The sequence below is a fragment of the Macrosteles quadrilineatus genome, unplaced genomic scaffold (genome assembly GCF_028750875.1).
Source record: "Macrosteles quadrilineatus isolate MER2022 unplaced genomic scaffold, UCM_ALF_1.0 Scaffold_2__2_contigs__length_208266976, whole genome shotgun sequence".
In the NCBI taxonomy this organism is placed as follows: Eukaryota; Metazoa; Arthropoda; class Insecta; order Hemiptera; family Cicadellidae; genus Macrosteles; species Macrosteles quadrilineatus.
Genome location: NW_026542595.1, coordinates 114,669,060 through 114,685,842, shown reverse-complemented (window position 1 = coordinate 114,685,842; position 16,783 = coordinate 114,669,060). Strand labels below are relative to the sequence as shown.

General features: G+C 32.0%; 1 long non-coding RNA gene across 1 annotated transcript; it reads left to right on the top strand.

Annotated features, from left to right (window-relative positions):
- The first annotated feature begins 1,180 nt into the window (after positions 1-1,180).
- On the top strand, positions 1,181-16,448 carry LOC128985622 (uncharacterized). Its single transcript, XR_008490052.1, has 5 exons — positions 1,181-1,288; positions 5,003-5,097; positions 15,470-15,551; positions 15,898-16,020; positions 16,375-16,448. It is a non-coding gene; the product is annotated as an uncharacterized LOC128985622 (long non-coding RNA).
- Positions 16,449-16,783: the final 335 nt, after the last annotated feature.

The window sequence follows — 16,783 nt, the reverse complement described above, 5'->3', positions numbered from 1 at the left end:
ATTTCTTCCCCCATAAAAGCCCCGTTCCCATGATCCGATCATGCTGGTTCGAGAACTCGATCGAATAAACGTAGGTTTACACGTTTATACCGAATTTAATCAAAATCGGATGATTTTTGCTCGAGTTATCGCGCTAACGGAGACACATATATATATACTGTATATAAATATATATACATATATATATTATATTTGATACTGTTCACGTGTGGGGCTACTGTAATTAATATTAATAAATAATACACCATAGTACCCATTTTTTTAAATATACAGTATTATATTATATACAAAAATATTAAAAAAGGGTACTATAGTGTATTATTTATTAATAATGGATGGTGTTTTTGGTCTCTAGGGACCTCAAAACGAAAAAGTAAATCGGTCCCGGGTCCAGGTCTTACCATGAGTACTACGGTAAAAGCTTATTCACTATTATAATTCGCTAAAAAGGGACAGTTTGAAAAGCATTTAACGGTCAACTTGAAGTATATATTTGGTAAATAGAATAAATTCTTCTATTTATCAAATATTTACTCGGTAGGCGGTAGCTGGAATAAAGGCTTTTGACTATGAAAGACCTTTTTCAGGAGAATGCATTATCTATGCCTTAAGCATCAATCGTAATAGCCTGAGAGTATATTTTTTTAGTGGGTTGAGACGAAATTACAGCTGTTGAAATCAGCTGATGTCGAAATCCCTTTTTAACAGAGAACAGTCTGCTGGCAGCTGTTTCTTGTGGTTTGTTTGTTGTTCTGAGATCATGTTGTATCCGAAGTGAATGTTTTAATTATGAATTGTGACAGTTTTCTGACACACTTGTTTTAGTATGCTAACTAGAATAGTGGGTTTTGTTATAGTACTTACGTGAGTCGTCGATTCGTTTATTTTGTTGGCTGTGGGGTCACCAGTAGTAGTTCGCTCCGCTTTCAGCTATTAAAAATATAGTTCTCTTGCTTTTAAGAATTTTCTGTCTGATTTACTAGTTTTCCGTTAAAGCATTGTTATTGCTTTTGATTATGACTATCTCTAATTTGTTATTACAATTTCTAACCAAGATCTGGTACTTTAGTCTTTTAGTTCTATTTCACGCTGCTCAAGTATTCCTCCGCCGCGAGCAAGCTTAGATTTCTTGCTGGAAAGAAGCTTTCTCTTTTCTACTCCATCTCTGTCAGGGAAGACGTGTTTGTATCTCCAATTTTAACTTTCTATATAAAGTTGGATACTGTTTTAAATTTACTAAATTGGTTTGTTACTATTTCGTTTAACTCTCTACCATCATCGAATAAAGGTATGTACAAAACATATTTCATAATATTTACATTTATTAGGATTTATTCACTCACATGTAGTTTTCATGTAGCCATCTAGGCCTAGGGCTCAAGTCACATGGTTCGCTTTGTACTTTTCTAAGATTCTGCCTATTTTTTGAGCTAAATAACTATAAGAGGCCCATACAAAGTCAATATTTATTGTGCAAAATATTGCGCAATTTTATTGAAGAGCGACCATACACATTGTGCAACCTTTGGTTAAGTCAAGTCGTCAATTTTTAGAAGATGCACTTACAGACTGAAAGGATATTGTGCAATATCACCTATACATGATTTAAAATATTTAAGATTGTGTAATATATTTGAAAACTTTTTGAATTCACTCAATATATTGCACAATCGGATTTGTTCTTCAATATCACTCATACACGTTCATATTGTGCAATATCTGGAATAAGATTTTCCAAACCGCAATATTAGACTGGCTGATTGAAAATCCTTTTTTTTATTTAATGAGTTTTTTGGCACTGTAGTTAGTAAAGTAAGTTTTCCTGTGAACAGTTTCCTGTTTTTGCATAGTGCATGCGTTTTGCATGAACTGCATTGGTTTGCTTTGTAGGTATTATTTTGTGCATGGTCTTGACTTTTTTTCACATGGTTGGTTTTGATTGATTTTTGCTTGGTTTGATTTTTTAACTCTTGATATTTATTTTATTTTATGCTTGTACATTAAGAAATATGTTGAAAACTGTGTTTTTCACACTTTTTATTTGTGTGCGACTTGTGGCTTGTGGTTTTTTTTATTTCCAAGAAGTGCATGGTATCAATTTGTAGGAAATTCTATTCTTTTTAGAATATCACCTTCCACTCTCGTCGATTTCCTCACCATTTAAAAGCTATTTACAAAAAATTTAACCAACCTCCGAAACTATAGTAATTAGAAAATACTGAGTTAGGGATATTTTTGTTAAACTTTGTACAACTAAATCTGGTCTTCTACTAGACCAATTTTGTTAATTAATGGGCCAATGGAAAGCCTTTTTTATGTAGATTTGCAAATAATTATGAAAGTGTGATTTTATTAAATATTTGTTGTAAAAAATGAAAAATTACAAAAATAGATTAAAAACTGCTTTTGTCAAGTTTCTGTTTTTAAGTTTCTATTTGTAGCCAGCTTTTGTCTACCTTTATTTAGTATTTTCAAGAAGTGCATAGTGGTTATTTGTGGTACATCTTATTCTATTTCAGAATATCACATCCACTTTGGTCGATTACCCATCCATTTAAAAGTTATTGGCAATAAGCTAAGTGACCTCCAAATTTATACTGGTGAGAAAATACTGAATTAGATATATTTTTGTTAAACTTTGTACAACTAAATCTAGACTTTTACCGGACTGATGTTGTTACTTAATGGGTCGTTGGAAAGCCTAACTCGCCTTTGGCTCGCTGGGGCCCCAGGCCCCCTAGCTGTTAGTCGTAATTAGTAGATTAGAGTTGTAGCAAAGTTGAAACAAAGCAGGCAGTGAAACAGTCAATTTTACGTTATTTAAAAACAAATTTCACGAATACTTAGAGGAGGTTGGCAAGTTAATTTCAAGCTCCACCTTAAAGAACCCCTTATAAAAAATATTTTCTAAAGCTGATAAAAAAGATTAGTAGATAAGAGTCTAGTTGTAACGAAGCAGGAAGTGAAACTGACGATATTACGTTATATGAAAGCAATTTCATGTTTATATTAGAGGAGGATTATAAGTTAAGTCCAAGCTCCAATTCAAACCCCCTGCTAATAACTAAATAAATAAAAATATATTTTTAAATGCTGTAAGATTATAAGATGGTAAGGTATTTTTACTAGTGAGTTATTGGTCAAACGAAGTGATAAAATAAGGATAATTGGGGTCGTAATAGTGAAAATCAATATTTAAGTAATAACGATTTCTTAGTTAGTCGTCATTTGTAGATTAGAGTCTAGCCCCAGTCCCCCATTCTGGGGTGTTGACTGATTAGATTACTTACTACATACTTGGCAAACTTAAAATCTCCAGTAACAAATATCTAACAGCCACTTTCAAACCTATTCCCTATAAAAATAAAAGGGGGAAATTCAAGACTTAGGGGGGGGGGGGGTGAAAGGCCAATGCCAAGAAGCGTAAATAAGTCAAGAAGGCAGTACAAAAAAAATAACTGTAAGATTGCTATTACCGAAAAGTAGTCTTTAAAAGGCTTCTGTTCCCCATAAAAAAGTCAGAAGCTTAAAAATCTATTTCCCATAAGAATAGTTTGGGGGCGGAATTCTTAAAAAGGGTTATTATAGGAAAGTTTAACTTTTAAAAATTGTCTAGTGTGTTTGAGGGACAGCAAATTTTATATTTGGGGGGGGGGGGTTGTTTTTGTAAAACGTCACTTTTCAAGAAGGATGCAAGACCTAAAGACCTACAATCGTGCCAAATTTCAGATCTCCAGTTTATGTAGAAGTGGGTAACCGTGATTTAGACATTGGGGAAGTCAATATTTTGGAAGGGGGTTATTATTATTTTCTAATATTAATTTCCGAAAAGGGTGCAAGACCAACAATCGGGCCAAATTACAGTATCTCCAACTAATCTAAAAATGGGTAAACGTGATTTAGACCGATGCACCTGTAAGAATAACATTGGGGGGGGGGAATTCGATATTTTGGGGGGGGGGTTATTATTGTAGATGTCAGTTTTAAATAAGAGCTCAAGATCTACAATGGTCCCAAATTTTAATCTCCAGCTAATCTATAAGGGGGTAAACGTGATTTAGACCGATGCACCCGTAGTGACTATAGGAAAGATATAAGGGGAGAAATCGATTTTGGAGGGGGGAGGGAAATTTTTTTATGGTTCATTTTATATTCACCTTGGTGTTAGATCTAATACAGTTAAGTGTGTATAGTTTCAATACCCTTGTGCCCATGTAACATGTAAAGAGTCCTTTTAAAACTTTGTAAATGTCATGGAGCTCGTAAAAATATTTCACATTTTGACATTAAACTTAGGTTTTAGGGGTTAAGGAGTACAGTTACGAAAAAGCATGTACAGTGTAAAGTTTAAGGTAAACTAAGGAAAATACAAAGCATTAATAATAATTACAAAAAAAATCGCAAAGGTATGAAAAAGTAGTGAAAACAAAAAAAAAGACTTAAAAGGAGAGTTCCGTCATTTTGGATTTTTGGGGTGGTTAAAATTTGAAAATGGGAATTTTGCAAATTTCACCGTTAATTTAAGATTCCATACTACGTTACTGCCAAATTTCAAGTCTCTATCACGTTTCTAAACCTCTCAGATGAGCATACCAAAGTCGGCCACTTTCAATCTTATTCTCCATAAGAATAACATGGGGCTCGTAAAAGTGGCAAAAAACCTTCAAATTTTGAGATTAAAATTAAGTTTTGGGGGCCAAGGAGTAAAGTTACGACAAAACATAATGAAAAAAATTTAAAGTAAAGTAAGAAGAATAAAAGGCAATATAAAATTTTTGAAAAAAAATTATTTAAGTATGGAAAAATGGCGAAAACCGGTAAAAATTTTATAAAAATTTACCAAATTTTGATAGTAGGGCGATTTTTGAAGCTGAAGGAGTGCGATTTTCGGAAAACGCCCAAGAGAACCCTCTTGTTAAAAATATTAAGAAAACCTGTAGGGACAAGTTAAGGAGCGATGAGTCAGTTGTTGACATGATCATTCAAGTATGTAATGTGGTAGGTGTAAACTCGTCCACTGCTGAGACAGAGAGGCCAGTTCTCATTTCTTTGGCGGCTCCCTGTAACGGTCAGCAAAACTCTTCCCTTCACATTAAGGTACTGTAATATTTTTAATAAAGTAGAATATCCCAAAGTATATACTTATAAATTAAAGTATGTAAAGTATATATTAAAGTATAGTATATATGAAAGTTAATATACAGGGTGTTTTACGAGAGTATCTCAAATTGATTACGGAAAAACGGCTTTACGTACAAGGATGAAATAAAATTATTTCCCACTAAATCGTTCCCAAGGAATAACGTAAAAATATTTTTAACTTTTTCCCAATACAGGGTGTGTCAAAAACTGAGGGTCACTAGTTCGAATCTCGGAATTTTCAAATGTAAACAAATGTCATGTTATACATCGTTTTAAAGGTATTTGATAGACACACATTTTGGCGAAAACATAAATTAAATATCTTTTTCCGTTTCAAAATGGCGGCAGTTTTTAAAAAAGAAAAATGTATAGATTTTTAATACTTTGTGTTTCCTATACCAATGCATTTATCGCTTCTCCGGTTAGATTTTCTTACCCGTTATGAAATTAGCTTACTTTGATATACTACAACGCCGGTTATTTAAAATGATAAAAAATAAAAAATAAATTATTTTTGAAAATTTGCGAATGCTCATTGTCGAGTAGAATGAAGACAGACAGTACCTTTTTAATACTTATCCTTAATTTCCAATTGGGTTAGAAGTAGTTTAATATTTTTTTATTGTAAAACGTATATTGAAGTCAAAAGTCTTGTTCTGTTGGATGTTTAGCTTTAGTCTTGATACTATAATAAATTAATTATTCATTTGGTAAGTCATTTAATCTGGTTTAAAGTATAAATTTGAACTGCTCCAGTGACCACAAAGAATTACGGTTCAAAAGAAAACACAACCCTAGGACTTAGCAAGGCCAAATAGAAACCCAGTTATTCTTGACATACGAAAATTTAAATAACAATGAAAACCTCAGTTTTAAATAACAGAATAATGTAATTCAGGTACTCTAAAACAAAGTTGAAATTATTCTTAACTACAGATAAAGTTGGAAAAAACAAACAACCTATTTGTTAAAGTAACTAAAATTATCCAAAAATGAAAGGTAAATCAGGTTAAGCTTAAAAAATGTCAAAAAGAAAGGGATCTAGGGCTAAAACAACTTTTTCAAAATATTTTACTAAATCACTAGGCCTATTTCAAGGTTCAAAGTAATAAAGTTTCAAAGTAAAAGTCTAAAGAGAAATTTAGGGATCCTCTAAGGATTGGTTATGGAGTTATCCTTACAGTTGGTGATGATGATTTAGTGAATTAAATTATTAAAATATTGAACATAATATTATTTATATAAAATGTAAAGAAAAAAATTACTTGCGTTAGATTTTGTGTTTTCATCAACGGTGAAAAAAAAAACATGTTTTCCATAAGAAATACATTGAAAACTGTGATTTTCACACTTTTTATTTGTGTGCGACTTTTGGCTGATTTTTTAGTATTTCCAAGAAGTGCATGGTATCAATTTGTAGGAAATTTTATTCTTTTTAGAATATCACCATCCACTTTCGTCGATTTCCTCACCATTTAAAAGTTATTTACAAAAAAGATAAGCAACCTCCGAAATTATAGTAATTAGAAAATACTGAGTTAGGGATATTTTTGTTAAACTTTGAACAACTAAATCTAGACTTCTACTGGACCAATTTTGTTAATTAATAGGTCGTTGGAAGGCCTATTTTATGTAGATTTGCAAATAATTTTGAAAGTGTAATTTTATTAAATATTTGTAGTAAAAAATGAAAAATTACAAAGATAGATTAAAAACTACTTTTTCAAGTTTCTGTTTTTAAGTTTCTATTTGTAGCCAGCTTTTGTCTGCCTTTATTTAGTATTTTCAAGAAGTGCATAGTGGTTATTTGAATTACTCTTTATTCTATTTCAGAATATCACATCCACTTTTGGTCGATTACCCATCCATTTAAAAGTTATTGGCAATAAACTAAGTGACCTCCAAATTTATAGTTGTGAGAAAATACCGAACTAGATATAGTTTTGTTAAACTTTGTACAACTAAATCTAGACTTTTACCGGACCGATGTTGTGTGTTACTTAAGGGGTCATTGGAAAGCCTAATTTGTATAGATTTGCAAATAATTATAAAAGTTTGATTTTATTACACATTTGAGGTAAAAAAAAATAACAATACATTTAAAACACCTTTTTTCCCAAGTTTATATTTCCAAGTTTATATTTGTAGCCAACTTTAGGCTACCTTAATTGAGTATTGAGTATTTTCAAGAAATACATAATATGACAGTAATTTGTAGGAAAATTTATTCTATATCAGAATATCACCTTCCACTTTAGTTGATTTCCTCGCCATTTTAAAGTTATTTGCAAAAATGTTAAGCAACCTCCCTATTTATAGTGGTGAGAAAATACTCAATTAAAGATGTTGTTGTTAAACTTTGTACAATAAATCTACAGTTCTACAGAACCGATTTTAATATTTAATAGGTCATTGGAAAGCCTAATTCGTGTGGATTTCCAAATAATTATGAAATTTTGATTTTTTTAAAGATTTACAAGGTGAAACACGTCAAAGTCGACAGTTACTGTTGAGGTTGCAAGCAAGATCGTTGACTATAAATCGGTGATAAACAGCTCAAATTTTTGAAGAATTTGGGTTGTTCGTGATTTACCAGTGCGCTTTAGGTAAGTCCGATCTTGATGAAAAATAATTCAAATGGAAGCTGGTAGAAGGTTCTTCTATTTCACTGAAGGTTCTTAGGTCAAAAGAACCTGCATTTGGATAATCTTTTGGGGAACGGAAAATAGGATAACGTAATTAGAATTGAGTAAGTATATCTAAAACTAAAACCCATATGCAATATATAATCAAATTTGTGTTTTCTGATTGAGCGAAACAGTATTTTGTTTTTATCTGATCTCAAATGAAACCCTTTATTTCTAGAAGTATTTTAAGATCAAGTCATATAAAATGACTTAAATAAAAATATAGTTACGTATCATTGATTGCAGATAAGTACTAAAACGATTATAATTATGGTTGATTCATGATTCAGCACTTGCTTTAAGTAGTCCGATCTTAATAATCAATAGCTCAAATGAAAGCTGGTATTTAACTAAAGTTTTTTAGACCAAAACATGTTATGTAATTATTTAATCATTTAGTTTGCCCTCTTCATCTGCAACTCCTAAGATGTCATTAGGCAAAGACACGATCGTCAGATTCTATCCTCCAGGGTTTTACTAACTAAATTATTTGTTGTACTGAAAATTTTAAAAACGTTCCATTAGAACGTGTTGGAAAATGCTCATCTTGTCCGACCGAGGAAGATAGCACCGAGTCATATAGATGGGGGCTTCACTGACACCAGTACATCCCATCCTTGTGAGATTTGAGTCAGTCCAAAAAGCCTCCACAGATATCCTAGGGTTTAATCCGATAAAACCCCTAAGCAGATGATAAAACTATATTTTAGGCGAACTTAGAAGAGAGATATGCGTAAACAGAGTTTTAGGACGCCATCTTGGAACATATGCTCTTAAAAGTTGATGTAAGCAGATTTTGAGTATTTCAATGTGTTAGGCACCTGAGAAAACCCATATTCGGATGTTTAAACCAATATTTTAGGCCAAATAACAAAAGAGTAATGGGGCAAACAGGGTCTGGCCGCCATCTTGGATACCGCACTTCCGGTTCAAATTTCACTTTGGCAACACGCAGATTTGTACTCAGCAGGGTCAAATTACCCTAAAAAATCTGTTTACCCAACCGTTACATGAAGTTTTTCTTGCATTGCTCTTTTTTAAAAACGTACCTTCTCCAATTGTTTCGTTGTAAATTAATAACATTAATAATATAAGGATTATTAAGTTACAAATTATTAAATTTTGGTTATTAAATGATAAAGGATAATTACGTTTTTATTACCCAAGCAGCTACAAGGTTGAGTTCGTATCACCTCAACGTATATTTAATCCGTTTTGAAAGTAAAATCTTTATTACAATCTAAGTTATCAGTAAAGGTTCTTAAAGCAAATTTCTTCTTCTTTTCAACTATAAAAAAATTATCGAAATCGGTCTAAAAATTATGGAGTTATTTGCATTTTTCTCAATCAAGGTCAAGTCAGGTGGTCCGCCATTTTGGATGGCAGCCATATTGGTACTCGACCAACGCCGATCGTGGCAACATGCGTTTTCTTACTGTCCAAAGAGTCCTTAATAGGCCCCTGAATATATGGTTTGACCTAGAAATAATTAGAACACAGACGAAACCATTATTGTTCGATAGTGAAAAGTATTGTGAATAACATATCAAAAGTCTCCAAAAATATCTTTGGTGGAACACCACCATTTTTCCAAAATGGCGGCCAAATCCAGTAGTTTTTTGCTTTTTATCGAAATTCTGACTTTCCAGTCAATATTGGTGAAAAGTCGTCAATACATTTAATGTTCCTTCTGAAATTACCTTTAAAATGATACCAAATACATGTACCTACAACAAAAAATTAACCTCGTAGAAATAATAAAATATTTCAAATAAAAATATTTGTTATAAATTAATGTAATAGTCCATAAGCAAACTAAAAATAACGTACACAGGGACCGTATACAAATTTGCAAGTAAACATTTTATGGTTTTATTTTTATTGTTGTGGTGTGCAGAGTCACATACCAAAAGTTGCAAAAAGTCAGTCCACGGGATACCCCTAAATTAAGGGAAAAATGGCTTTCCCCAATATTGGACAAATTTTTCAAAAAAAAAGATATCACATGTTTTTTGCACATTTTTCGAGATATTGACTTGGAACCACGACCGATATTTTTTTGATGGTCCGTACCTAATTTCAATAGGGGACGCTTTTGGGGCCGCCATCTTGGATCAGCCATATTGGATCTGCCATATTGGATATAAATATATTTTAATGTAATTATAGTGTTGTGACATATCATTATGAACTAGATTTCCACGCTGATTTCAATGCTGAAATCCGTTTTTAAATAAGTTTTTTCGTTGCTTAAGATATATTAAAACGAAACTCTCCCCTATACATCACTTATGAACGTATCGTACTTTGAAAATGTGTTTTTATTATTTTTCTCCAGGTATTATTAATACTTGCAGTTCGTTCTACCCTTAAAGTATTCAGTGATAAAAGAGCTTTCATTGTAGTTCGCTTTAACTTTGTTTTATTTATAGTTAAAACATACTAGTAATAGACAAGGTACAAACCCCAACACAAAATTAAATTAAACTTTTTTATCAGTTTTTGTTAAAAGATTTGTATATCGGGTTGTTAATATGATAACAAGTTCGTTCTGGTATCAAAGTATACTCAGTAAAATGTTTGGCTTTAATTTTATTGATTATTAAATGACACATGACAAATTTAAAACGAATCATGTAGGCCTACCTTCAATGAACTATTGAATTATTTTTTGTTATTTTGAAATTTGTCTTTAGTTAAAGACATTTATCCCCAATTCTAAATAACTCCCAATAGGGAATCCATAGCTAAAATAAAAGTCAATATTTGAACGAATAGCTATGACGAGTTTTTTCCCGCTTTCGCTCTGCACAACAGTACAAAATAAAACCATAAAACGTTTTGTTGGAATTTTTTTAAGGCCATATCCTATATTTATTTAAATATAATTTCCAAGTTACACAGTTACAATTATTTATAAGTACAGTTATTTATTAGTTAGTTAGTCATATGTACCATCAGTCAAACACCACTCCCAATCTGTTGGATCTGCTGGTGAACTATTCCACGCCATACTTGAACCTGATGGTACAACCTTAGGCTGTGGTAGTTTTCAATGTGTTTTTAGATTGTCAAAGTACGAAACGTCCATAAGAAATGTATCGGGGAGAGTATTAGTTTTTATATATCTTAAAACCGTAAAACGCTATTTAAAACTGATTTCAGCATTGATATCAGCGTGGAAATCTAGTTCATAATGATGTGTCACAACACTATAATTACATTAAAACATATTTATATCCAATATGGCAGATCCAAGATGGCGGCCCAAAAAGCGTACCCTATTGAAATTAAGTACGGACTATCCAATAAATATCGGTCGTGGTTCCAAGTCAATATCTCGAAAAATGTGCAAAAAAACATGTGGTATCTTTTGTTGAAAAATTTGTCCAATATTGGGAAAAGCCGCCATTTTTTCCTTAATTTAAGGGTTTCCCGTGGACTGATTTTTTGAAACTTTTGGTATGTCACTCAGCACACCACAACAATAAAAATAAACCGTAAAATGTTTACTTGCAAATTTTTATACGATCCCTGTGTACGCTATTTTTAGTTTGCTGATAGACTATTACATTAATTTATAACAAATATTTTTATTTGAAATATTTTATTATTCCTACGGGGTTTATTTTTTGTTTTAGGTACATGTATTTGGTATCATTTTAAAGGTAATTTCAGGAGGAACATTAAATGTATTGACGACTTTTCATCAATATTGACTGGAAAGTCAGAATTTCAATAAAAAGCAAAAAACTACTGGATTTGGCCGCCATTTTGGAAAAATGATGGTGTTCCACCAAAGATATTTTTGGAGACTTTTGATATGTTATTCACAATACTTTTCACTATCAAACAACAATGGTTTCATCTGTGTTCTAATTATTTCTAGGTTTTGCTATTTATTTTCTTATTTTAAGGCGCCTATAACAACAATCAAAAGAGAAAGTGCGTCTGAATAATTTTGCATACTCAACCCAAACCCCGGCCTGGTTTAAAATGTTATGTTTGGCAATAATTGGTTTACCATAATGCATAATCTGAACCCACAAAACACGTGTTTATAATTAATTGAACAGCTTATTGTTATATTGTTATTTAATTGATTTTTATTTTATTACATGTTGTTGTTCACAATTTTTATTTGTTTTTAAAGTGTGTTCCTTATGTTAAATGTGTGATTCTAATGGTATGTGTTTAATCTGTACCATTAATATTAGTGAGTAAAGTCGAATATGAATTTCATAACCACTATTTTACTAGAGACTGTTGTATTTAACCACAACGGGCTCTGTTGCTAGTACTTATATAATTTTTGCATGACAACCACAATTGGGTTTTTGGTCTAGCTAAGTCCTTGTACCATATTAGTTTATTCGTCTGTATAATTTTCCAATCTTTTATTATATTATAAAGTGAACAATTACCACAAATGACCAAGTTACAAATATGGAGGAAACCTGTAGGAACAAGTTAAGGAGCGATGAGTCAGTTGTTGACATAATCATTCAAAAATGTAACGTGGTGGGGGTAAACCCATTCACTGCTGAGACAGAGAGGCTAGTTCTCATTCCTATGGGGGCTCTCTGTTTAAACGGTCAGCAAAACTCTTCCCTTCACATGAAGGTACTGTAATATTTGTATTAAAGTAGAATAATATATAGAAATGACACAAATGTTCTTATTTGGTTTGCAAGATCTCTTTAGAGCAATAGTAAAAGATAAATTTTGTTTGGTATTTCACTGTATAATTTCATAAAAAGTAAATTTAAATGTATTTCTACAGCAAGACTGTGTTTGTTATTAGGGCTGATGTTTCAATGAAGACAGACAATACCTTTTCAATATCATATCCTTAATTTCCAATTGGGTTAGAAGTAGTTTAATATTTTTTTTATTGTAAAAACGTATACTGAAGTAAAAAAGTCTTGTTCTGTAGGATGTTTAGCTTTAGTCTTGATACTATAATAAATTAATTATCCATTTGGTATGTCATTTAATCTGGTTTAAAGTATAAATTTGAACTGCTCCAGTGACCACAAAATTTACGGTTCAAAAGAAAACACAACCCTAGGACTTGGCCAAATAGAAACCCAGTTATTCTTGACATACGAAAATTTAAATAACAATGTAAACCTCAGTTTTTAATAACAGAACAATGCAATTCAGGTACTCGAAAACAAAGTTGAAATTATTCTTAACTACAGATAAAGTTGGGAAAAACAAACAACCTATTTGCAAAAGTAGCTAAAATTATCCAAAAATGAAAGGTAAATCAGGTTAAGCTTAAAATACCCCGCCGCAGCAAACCTGCGGACTAAGCGAATTTCAAAGACTAAGAGAAATTGGAAAATTTTGTGTTTAGAGGGTCAAAAATGAGAAAACAAAATTTTACCCCATACAACCCCCCGAAAAACCCTGTTCCCATAGTCCGATCATGCTGGTTCGCGAACTCTTTCAAGTTTATTCCGCTTTACACCTTTGCCCTCTAGGGACATCAAAATGAAAAAGCATATCGGTCCCGGCTCCAGGTCTTACCGTGCCACCTACGGTAATAGCTTTATATAGACCGTTATCAGTAATTTTTTCCTGTTTTCATGTAAACTCCGGTATATAGTTGTATATTTTTAGTTTTGCTGTTTGACGTCTTTTTAGGTGTAAGTGATAATATTCATCTATCTAAACTTATGTAATCATTATATATTTTTTAATAAATTATTATTTTTCACGACTTTATCATCGTATATGACCTAAACGTTTCATACATAATAGCGTCTACCCGAACATTAGTATTTTAGATGGATGGATAGATAAATAAATATTTCAATAACAATAAGCAAGCAAAGCCAAAGCATCAACAGTCCTAAACAGATCCGAGGTATCGTAACTACATTTTAGTTTTTACGGAATTGAGTAGCATAATCACAGCAGACCTCTTTAGATTGTTGTATAATAGTATGGGTAGATATATAGTACGGTGTGTCAGTTGTGTATAGTGTTACATTGATTGTTATTTATTGGTTATTATTCGTTATTGGTGTTATAAGCTGATTGCTTACTTTTTCTTTTGCATTTTTCCAGTCGTTTAATAGATTTTCATTGGCTAAATCTCAATGAAGTTATTTAATTCTGATATTGTAACATGGCTGATTAAAAATACATGAACCAAAGATATATTCCATGAAACTAGTAGTAAATTGAGTTTTACATCCATAGTAAATTGGGGACGTAACTGTTTTTACAGTAGACTAAGACAGCCACATTATTCATTTTCTGCAACCTTGCCCTGTTGTGGAGCACAGGCAAATCAACTACAGTAGTATATTTATATACAAGCATAATAATAAAAATTGTGTAGAATATTCGATGAAAAAAATTATTACTTATTTTTTTAAATAATTGGTCCATTAGATTGTATCTTATGTGTATGCTAACCTTCTTAATACCGGTAACTTACCGGTTTAAGCATTGAAAGCACTATGAAATGATGTCATAGGTTTGGTTGCAATCACGGTTGACTATGAATGTTTTTTCCATGACTACGGGAAGTATTCACGATTTTTCCGCGATCATGGAAGACGATGATGACGCCTCAGTGCCTCGGGAGATATCTTGCCAAGCATAAGTGCAAGTTTAGGCAGTAATACATGTGATAATGTTTTTTAAAGAGTTTTTTCGGAGGAGTGCCCGACAAACAAACTTGCGGGGGGGGCGCGGGGTCTTATCGCCACCACTGATCACCACTACTTTGCTGCAGAATATGGTTAGCATTGTAACTAGCCAAATATTTAAATGCCCCAGTAATAGCTGTTTTTTATATTAGCAAATCAATAAATGAAGTATTTGCAAGGATTATCTATCTGAGCGTCAATCATGAAGCAATCACTCGGTGAAAACACAGTCAATTGATACCTTGTATGTTCAGATGTAAAGCATGTAATTTCATTTGACAGGTGGCGGGGCTTAAAGAGGAAAATAGAATACTGCGTGAAGAGAAGACGTAACTAGCCAAATATTTAAATGCCCCAGTAATAGCTGTTTTTTTTATATTAGCAAATCAATAAATGAAGTATTTGCAAGGATTATCTATCTGAGCGTCAATCATGAAGCAATCACTCGGTGAAAACACAATCAATTGATACCTTGTATGTTCAGATGTAAAGCATGTAATTTCATTTGACAGGTGGCGGGGCTTAAAGAGGAAAATAGAATACTGCGTGAAGAGAAGACGTAACTAGCCAAATATTTAAATGCCCCAGTAATAGCTGTTTTTTTTATATTAGCAAATCAATAAATGAAGTATTTGCAAGGATTATCTATCTGAGCGTCAATCATGAAGCAATCACTCGGTGAAAACACAGTCAATTGATACCTTGTATGTTCAGATGTAAAGCATGTAATTTCATTTGACAGGTGGCGGGGCTTAAAGAGGAAAATAGAATACTGCGTGAAGAGAAGACGTAACTAGCCAAATATTTAAATGCCCCAGTAATAGCTGTTTTTTTTATATTAGCAAATCAATAAATGAAGTATTTGCAAGGATTATCTATCTGAGCGTCAATCATGAAGCAATCACTCGGTGAAAACACAATCAATTGATACCTTGTATGTTCAGATGTAAAGCATGTAATTTCATTTGACAGGTGGCGGGGCTTACAGAACAAAATAGAATTCTGCGTGAAGAGATGCTCCAGCAAGAAGTCAATACACTTGTCAGAAACGAAGGTAACACTTTTACTGAAATAAAAGAGGTTCTACTCGTGAATTCACAGGTGTACAATTCAGAAGCAATAAAGTTCAAGTTAAATATAGCAAACTGCCCACAGCTTGTAAACAAAACACGACCTCTACATAAACCATACAGAACTAATTGTCTTCAGCTGTTCCATAAGGATGAGAAATCTACTAAGGGACTTAAAAGGGAGTATGTTTTATCTATGATATGATATTACATAGAAATTTTAAGAGGCAATTTAAGCCAGTTAATGTTAAAGCCTCTTATGTCTTTTGACCGTAATGTATAACTAAATTGTTTACAGTGAATAATCTGTACATCACTTCTGTTTCACAGGGTGAAGATAATATGCCTGTGATTTGTTTCATTTGCAATGAAGAAGTGGACATCAAAAGAAAATTTGGATCGGACGATCAGCCGATCTGTTCCAAGTGTAACAGCTACTACAGCAGAAATAAGGTAAGTAACCTAGAAACATATTTGGTGAATTTAGTCATGTAAGGCCGGTGATCATGAGACTTACGTACTACTGCAATTTTTAAACGGTAAAAGATAGAAAGAAAACTTAAATATGTAAAATGTTTGTTAAAGAAGGACCTTTCACGTAGTATGACATTTTTTATACCTTGCTATTTAAGAATTTTGAGTTTTCACCTTTCTTTTATTCTTAAAATTTGAGTTTTTTTTTTTAATTAGAACATAGCATGGAAAATGCCCTTACTACAAGTTCTCTTAAAGAGTAGCTCAAGAATAAGCTTGGAAAGAAATTTTACGCTGCTCCGTTCAGTATGAAGATTGAAATGCTTGTTTCAGGAATAAAGAAGTAGCCCCAGCTCTGGACCAGAACTTGGATTAGGTTGGCCGCTGTATATACCTTATTAACTCTATTATTTTATATTTCTTATAATAATTTTCTAATAAACATTATATATATCAAGAACAGTTAATTTTGTTTTAATTCTTACCAGCACACTTCTCTGTAATTTACTTAGTTCCAAAAGATGAAAGTAAAGTAAAAGTGTAAAAATGGTTATACAATTTTTGTTATGTTCTAATTATTTAACAGTTTTATGGATTAAATATATTTTTTATTATAGATAAAATTATATTTTATAACATGCTGAGTGCCAATTTTAAGATGCAAAGTCAAAAAATATATCATTGGGCAGAAAATACTTTTTATTTAATCAAAAAGAAATGATATATTAGTCCAGTCAATGAA